Raw genomic sequence first — 7,814 nt, 5'->3', positions numbered from 1 at the left:
TTTCTTTTATAATTATTTTTAAAATTTATATATTATTTTATTATTTTTTATTAATAAGACAGGTGTCCCATTTATGGCCTTAGGATCTTTATAGAGAGATCCTAACCATGAACTGGATATTCTTCAGTCCAAAATGGACGGGAGAGGATCCTGTTCCATAAGTAAGAGGAATGTTACAATATTAATTGAATGATTAAATTTATTATTTCCTATTAACTTAATTTTTATGGACAACTGATAATTTAACACTAACAAGTTAATGTTATACATATGAACTACGGTATGTTAATTTTATTGAGAAAATGTCAATGTAGCCCTTAATTATATGATCTCTATTTTAAAGTTAACTGAAAATTGAAAACTTACAATTAATATTCAGCATTAAATTATGGGGGCAAAAACTATATATAAAGGAGTTCAATATTTAGTTCATGCGCTTTTTGGGCCCATCAAGATGGTTTTTGTTCAATCAACTCATCATGGTCACTGTAATTATTTTTCAAATGCATTAGAAGACAACATCCAATATACTTTTCTTTTTTTCTTTTCTCCTTACCAAATAACATGACGCATAAACCAAAACAGAAAAAAACAACAAAACAAATGGCTAGAGACAATAAAAACAAAAAGACACAAAAAAGAACAGAACACATATAGGGATTGAAATCCTAGAAGTGGCCCATATACTCAAAAGAAACCCTCAAGAATACCACAATGAGGCTCCTCACGAGATGTTTTCTATTTTCTTCAACCCATATTAGCTGACCAAATGAATCTGAAACGGCTGGTATCTTTTCAGATGACAGGGTAAGAGTATAAGTTATCTTCTCATACTTCCTTCCAAATACTAGTGTCTTGGGCATAATCGTAACATTAAAGCCCTCCGGTGCTGTCACTATGGCATTGTAAGTTGTAGCTCCTTCACCAACATTGGTTACAGTCCTTCGAAAGTTAATCGGTTTCGGTTTCAATATTCTTTTATTGTATGAAATGAAGAATGATGGGTAATTAAGATCAGAAGATGGGTTTGAACAGCTATACTTATCTGATCTAGTAATCTTCTTGATGTTTTCCTTGTAGGATTGAAAAGCACATAATAGATTCACATAATCTTGTGGGGTTGCGTCATATACCAAACCAGGGTCTAGTGCTTTATTAGGATCTATGTGACCTGCTCCCATGGCCAGAGGTGAAGCCATTTCAGAAGCACCTTACCTGTACTGCTCTATTGGGCGCTGCTCATTATCCAATATGTTAGCAGTGGTCATAATGGCAGACTTGACAGCGGTTGCACTCCATTCTGGGTGTGCACTTTTTAGAAGTGCCGCCACACCAGCGACGTGAGGACTAGCAAAGGAGGTCCCAGAGATTATCTCGCAGGCGCCATTTACGTATGGGAGGACTAGACTTCCAGGTGCCATTATGTCAGGCTTCAAGACGTTCGGAAAATACGTCGATGGACCTCTTGAAGCAAAGCTAGGCACAATTGGTGCTGGCTTCACCCCTATAAAGGTTTGCTGGAACTTCATGCTAGCAAAGGGCTTATCGTTATTTTTGCATATGTGATCACAGACTGTCCTTCCTCTGGCCCAATCAAAATACAAGGATAAGAGACGTTTAAGAAACGTATGAAATCAGGTTCATGAGCTATAAGAATAAGTGCCGACAGCTTTGTCTTGACAAGATATTTAATTTGTTTGTAGACATTTCCAATATTGCAAATGATGATTCCATCTAAGGCTTGAGATAATGCAGTGCGGCGTGTGCATTTTGATAAGTCTTCGCTGTACAATATTTTCATGTTTTGTACTGAGGCCCCATGAAACATGGACCATCCAGTAATTTTTAGCCCATTCCCCATAATCAAAGTTCCACCAATTTGTCGGTCGATGGTACCTGCAGTAACAGTCAAGACCCATGGGATATCATTTTCTACGGTCTTACAGTATGGGCCTGAATTTCCTGCTGCAGTTGAAACCACAATTCCTTTCTCCATAGCCCTAAATGAAGCTATTGTTAAGGGGCTGTCATAAAGATTCATTCTTTCTTCCGGCACGAGAGAGATAAAAAGCACGTCAACACCATCTTCAATTGCTTGGTCTATAGCAGCAATAAGATCAGAGGGAACCGCTCCACCAAGCCAACTAGCCTTATAAGCTGCCACCCGTGCATGTGGTGCAACACCTTTAGCAGTTCCTTCAGCATAACCAAAGAAAGATGTACCTTCTACATAATTCCCAGCACCTATGGTGGAAACTGCGGTCCCATGCCCTGAGTCGTCCGTAGCTGAGTCCACGCCATGAAATGAGCCATTGTTTTCGCTTTCAAAGCCTCATTGAAATATCTAGCCCCTATAAGCTTTTTGTTACACATGGAGGAGTTAAAGTCTTGTCCACCCTTACACGACCCTTTCCACTTGGTTGGAGGTGGTGTAATTATACCATCATCTTTGAAGCTTGGGCTTTCAGGCCATATACCGGAATCTATGACCCCGATGATAATATCTTTTCCATAGTTTGAAGCATTCATCAAACCAGTAGTAGGGTTGAGGTAGAGAAATTCAGGGGTATGGGTGGTATGGGGCCGCATCATAGTACTATCACGATAAGAAGAGATAAACCCTCGAGATTTCTTTAGAGCTTCTAACTCATCTACAGATAAAACAACGCTAAAACCATGTAGGGCATTATTGTATATATATAAAAGAGATGGTGATGATGATGGGTTTCCAATTAATGAAGACTGTTTTGTAAATTTGTGGGAGTCAATAGTTGATGAGTACCAGTTTTGGTGGCTACTAAATGCCTTGGGCATGAGGGACTTGTCCATATGAACAATATAAGTGGATCTCTTTCCTGAAATTGGTAAAAGATTAAGACCTACCCAAGACAATGTAAGAAAGACCAAGTATGGACGAATAATCCCTTTGAGAACACCCATGGTTTCTTCACAACTAAAGCTTTTGCTCAATGTGAAGGATAAAGCAATTTATGTGTTATATATATAGTAGTCACAACTCACAAGGTTTCAAGAATTTAGAAAATTGAAAGAAACAAATAGAAAAATATATTCAACTACTGTTAAATAGATTTTATTAAGTGTTTCTATCATTTATGATTTTTCTAATTCACATAATTAACTTACAAGTAACTAGGAGATGTTGAAAATAAATAGTAGGTTGCCTTTCATGTAACAGAAAGGTTGTAAACTTTTAAGCCAAATAAGTGGAGAAAGAGTTTTCAAGAGGTAGCTCAATTGGCTGGGACCACGCTTAATGAAGTAGATGTCACTAGTTCGAATTTCCCTCCTCCCTCTTGTGCAGACATGTCAAAAACAAAAAAAAAAAAAAAAGTGGAGAAAGAAAACGAAGGCACGATATTAGAGTTATAGCTTCCCTTAGTTAAGGGGGGGCAAATAATGAATCACACTTATTTAAGATGGATGACTTATCAAGGCTAGAAATGTTAGAAAAATAAAAACTAAATTTGCTCTAGAAAATCTCTCTACCATTAAAAGAATAAATATATACATTTTCCTTTTTATGTTTTAATTATATTTTCTTTATTAGATTGTATTGCTTAGCACACATAATGTCACCTTTTCTAGCAGACTTTGCCTTGTTTTTCATGCCTTGGCTTGTTGGACACACTTTACCCTAACAATACAACCCAATGTATTATAATAATTGAGAATTAACCAAACAGAATGTATTCCTTATTGGGCATTAGTATATACTTAGCTCCAAAAGTTTACCTAGCTACTGTAAGTTGAACAAGTTACTACACTCTGGCACAAAAAAAAAATAATAAAAATAAAAATAAATAAATAAAAAATAAAGAAGAAGAAGAAGAAGAAGAAGAAGAAAAAGCCAATCAATATATAGCAAAACAAATAAAAAGTTGAAGGAGAAACAGAAAATGTTTATGAAAAATTCCATATAAAAAATATGAATGATTATAAACACCTTCTTTTTTAGGTATTTTATACCAAGGATTTTGGTCCTTTATGCTTACTAGAAGTTTAGATATTTAGTGTTTGATATTTAAGAAGTTGCAATTTGGTTATTAAATTACTTAAAATATTACAATCAAGTCTTTCTATTTATCTTACTGATGACAATACAGATGGCAAGTCATGTTAAATAGTTGATATGGCACGACTTTAAGATGACATGAAAACTAGTGAGGATTCAATTCCAATTATTTAGATAATATAGAGGATTATTATAACGTTTGAAGTATATATGTATATATAAAATACTAGATCGAAACCTCTCATGACCTTAAGGGACATCTCATGAACTAAGGTTGTAACGAGAGGTGATCCTTGGTGATGCTACAAGAACGTTAATGGCAATCGTATTCATCAGTTGGAAATTTAAAAATAAATGTGGCCTTCATGACCATGCAAACTATCACATATCAAATAAACTTATCATGTGATTGATGAGGCTAATAGTTGTATTGGAGGGACAAGATGACCCAAAGTCATGTCTATTAAAACCTTTATAATACAATTCTTCAATTCTACAACTTTGATAATGTAAACCCAAGTGGGGTCGAATCCACATGGACTGGGAAATTCAAGAAACTCAATCAGATAAAAACAATAATAATAATAATAATAATAATAAATGCTATTTGTTTCTAGTAGAAAGCGGAGTAAGAGTATGTTTTAGATTGTATTTGAGAAATAGAGCTTTTAAATTAAAAAACGCTTTTTGACAAAAGTTTCATTTTTAAGCTTTTGCCAAAAGTGCATTTTGGCCTTTTTTTTTTTTGTTTTTTGGACTCTTAAAAATACTTTTAATTTTTTTACTAAAAGGTATTTTTTTCTTGAAACGAATTTTTTGAGTGTTAAATGCACTTTTAGGCCCCTTAAACGTACACCCAAAAACTGGTTCTAAGAAGTTTACTGTAATGTAATATTTATACAACGAATATAATATCAATAGTATTAGTTGTGACATTCAATCTCACCCTTTCTTACTAGGTGAATTATTTTTACTTTAATTAATAATTTTATCATAGGTTCTTCAATTTTATTCGTTTGAATTATATGCTCTCAACTGTAAACCTTTCAGAAAAATCAACTTGTAATTGATTCCATGGTACCTCACCCCATTTCCATTTGGACGAAATGGAAACACAAAGGGGCATTTAATTCTCTTCTTTAAAATAAAAAATAAATTTAAAAAAAAAAAAAAAAAAAAAAAAAAAAGTGTATGTAGTGAAGACTTCAATTGATACAGTAAACAAGATAGCCACTAATTAACTCACAAAAGATAATGAACAGAGTTAAATTTAAACCATCAAAAGATAACATAAATATCCATCAATTGTTACGTTCTATTGTTCTAAGATCATTCATCAAGTAGAAAGGAAAATATTACAAGCCAAGATTAAAAGTACTAAAGCATCAAAAGTCAAAGATATCTATCATCCAAAAATAAATCCTCAACGATTCATGTAATGCCCCACATTAACACCTATATTTTAAATAATAATAAAATGGTAACCTATTATTTAACCTTTCTCACATTTTAAATTTGTTAATAAGAAGAATATATTTTCAAACGTTTTAAAAAGAATCTCTTTATATTATTGAAACTTTTTAAAACTTGCCAGCTTTGAACATTTGAAGTTGGGCTCGAACGATCGCCATAGAACAATCAAAGTTGGATGTGAACTATTGTCCTTGAACAGTCGAAGTTGGGCTCTGATGTTCGCGTTGACCAAAAATTAAAGTACACTACATCCATTTGCCACTATTTTTCACCCTTGCAATTAAGAAAATGTGATACCTTGAACATAAATTATGGTTAAGTACACTCTAATTATGATTTAAGGATGTTAGGGTTGGTTCTCATTTGGTAAAGTGTGAGACCTTGGACTGTTTCACTAAACGTTCGAGTCTGTAATATCCCGAAAATGAATTAGGTTTAAGTACACTCTAATTATGATGCTAGGGTTGGTTTTCATTGGGTAAAGTGTAAGACCTTGGACTTTTTAAGACTTTACTATTGCACTGAACGTTCAACAGAGGTATTGATGCCTATAGTACTGAAGAATTAGCTTATACATAGTAACCAATGAGTATGGGATCAATTACGGTGCAAGTCCAAAATTACACCAAACGTTTAGTGGAGACCACCCGAACATTCGCTAACAAATTTTTAGACCGCTAGATAAGGACCAAACACCTAACAAAAGCTGTGCACAGTACCCGAACGCTTGCTCCTAAGTACCGAACATTTGCTACTTTACAAGACAGTTCCTACAGCGCCCACTGCTTTTCCTACCCAATAAATACCCTCTCACTCGATCCTTAAGCCTCATTCTGCCCATGTTGCCGTCTAGAACCTCTACTTGAGTGATTTTGTGAGTTGTGAGAGTTCTTAGAGGAGAATGAGAGATTTCTTGGAGGTTTTGCTTCAAGGAGGTAATCTTTTAAGCCTATCTTGTTCCTTACTTAGTTGTTATGTTGTTTAAATGCTTTTCATAGTTAGCTAAGTTGGTAGTTTTGAGCTTCTAATTATGTCGATGGCCTTAATCTTGGTTTAAGCATAGGTTAGCATTTTATTGTTGTCGGGCAAATTTCATTATGCATGAAGATGTTATTTTAGGCTAGGAATATGTTAGGAACCTTGTTGTTGCCTTAAAACTTGCTTATGAGTGATTAAAAGACTATTTGGTTCAAAATGGGTTTCTGAGAGAACATTCGCACTTTCTGGTCGAACGTTCGGCTTTGAGCCTTAATGTTCGCTAGGTTGGCAAAATGTTCAGGCAGAAACTCATATTGGACATTGTTAGGTTTATGACTCGTTTCAGTTCGGGTTTAGAATTAATGAAAGCTCTTCTCTCAGTATTCGAGGTTATGGAGGCTTAAGGGGATTTTATGGAAGAGCCTTATAACCCGGGTGAGTACAAACTCACATAGATACTTTACTTGTCCCGCATTGCACGACTATTTTATGTATATCAAACAAGCATATTTATAACTCTCATGAAATACATTTTGGACTACTGTGAACTAGAGCTGGCAATTTTGACACGACCCGACAACCCGATATGAACATGACATGAAATTACCGGGTTTGGGCCATAAACGAGTTGACCCATTTATGACTCGTTTATTTTGCTCTTGGCAGGTCAACCCGCGGGTCACCCGCCAGACACATTTAATTTTTTTCTTTTGGTTTACCCATAACAGGTTTGGGTCATAAACGGGTCAATTGACTCGTTTATTTTGATAAATGGGTTTGTTTATGACCCGACTCATCACTTTCATTTTCAAAAAAAAAAAAAAAATCTCACTTTCTAAGCTAAACGGGTATTGTCGGTAGACCCGTGAAATTGTCGTGTCGTGTCTGGATTTAGTGGAGCCGACCCGTTAGCGAAATGGGTCAAGTTTGGGTTTACCCTAAACGGGTCACTGGTCATTACGGGTCAACCCGCCTACTCGTTTTGCCACCTCTACTGTGAACTCTCTTTTGTGAAAAAGTGTGTTGATTAACAAGATAATCAAATGATGAGATTTGTAAAAGCATGCATGTAAAAGACTAATAAGATTAATTGCATCGTATGATATGGTATACTGGTACGTGTGGAATAACGGTCATGGGCTTACTATACAGGTTAACTTTATGGTCAAATATGTGTGTGTTTATATGGGCCTTTGATCCAATGATTATTCGTGATCAGCGCAACTATGTTTGATTGGTTGATTACTACAAGACAGACATCATTAGTAGCGTGGGCCATCAGAGGTTGGACTTAGTCGGGCTACTAGTGATGGACGGTAGCATATTGATG

Source organism: Corylus avellana, chromosome ca8 (genome assembly GCF_901000735.1).
Source record: "Corylus avellana chromosome ca8, CavTom2PMs-1.0".
NCBI classification, from domain to species: domain Eukaryota; kingdom Viridiplantae; phylum Streptophyta; class Magnoliopsida; order Fagales; family Betulaceae; genus Corylus; species Corylus avellana.
The sequence above is the reverse complement of the archived record's forward strand: the minus strand, read 5'-3'. Positions refer to the sequence as shown.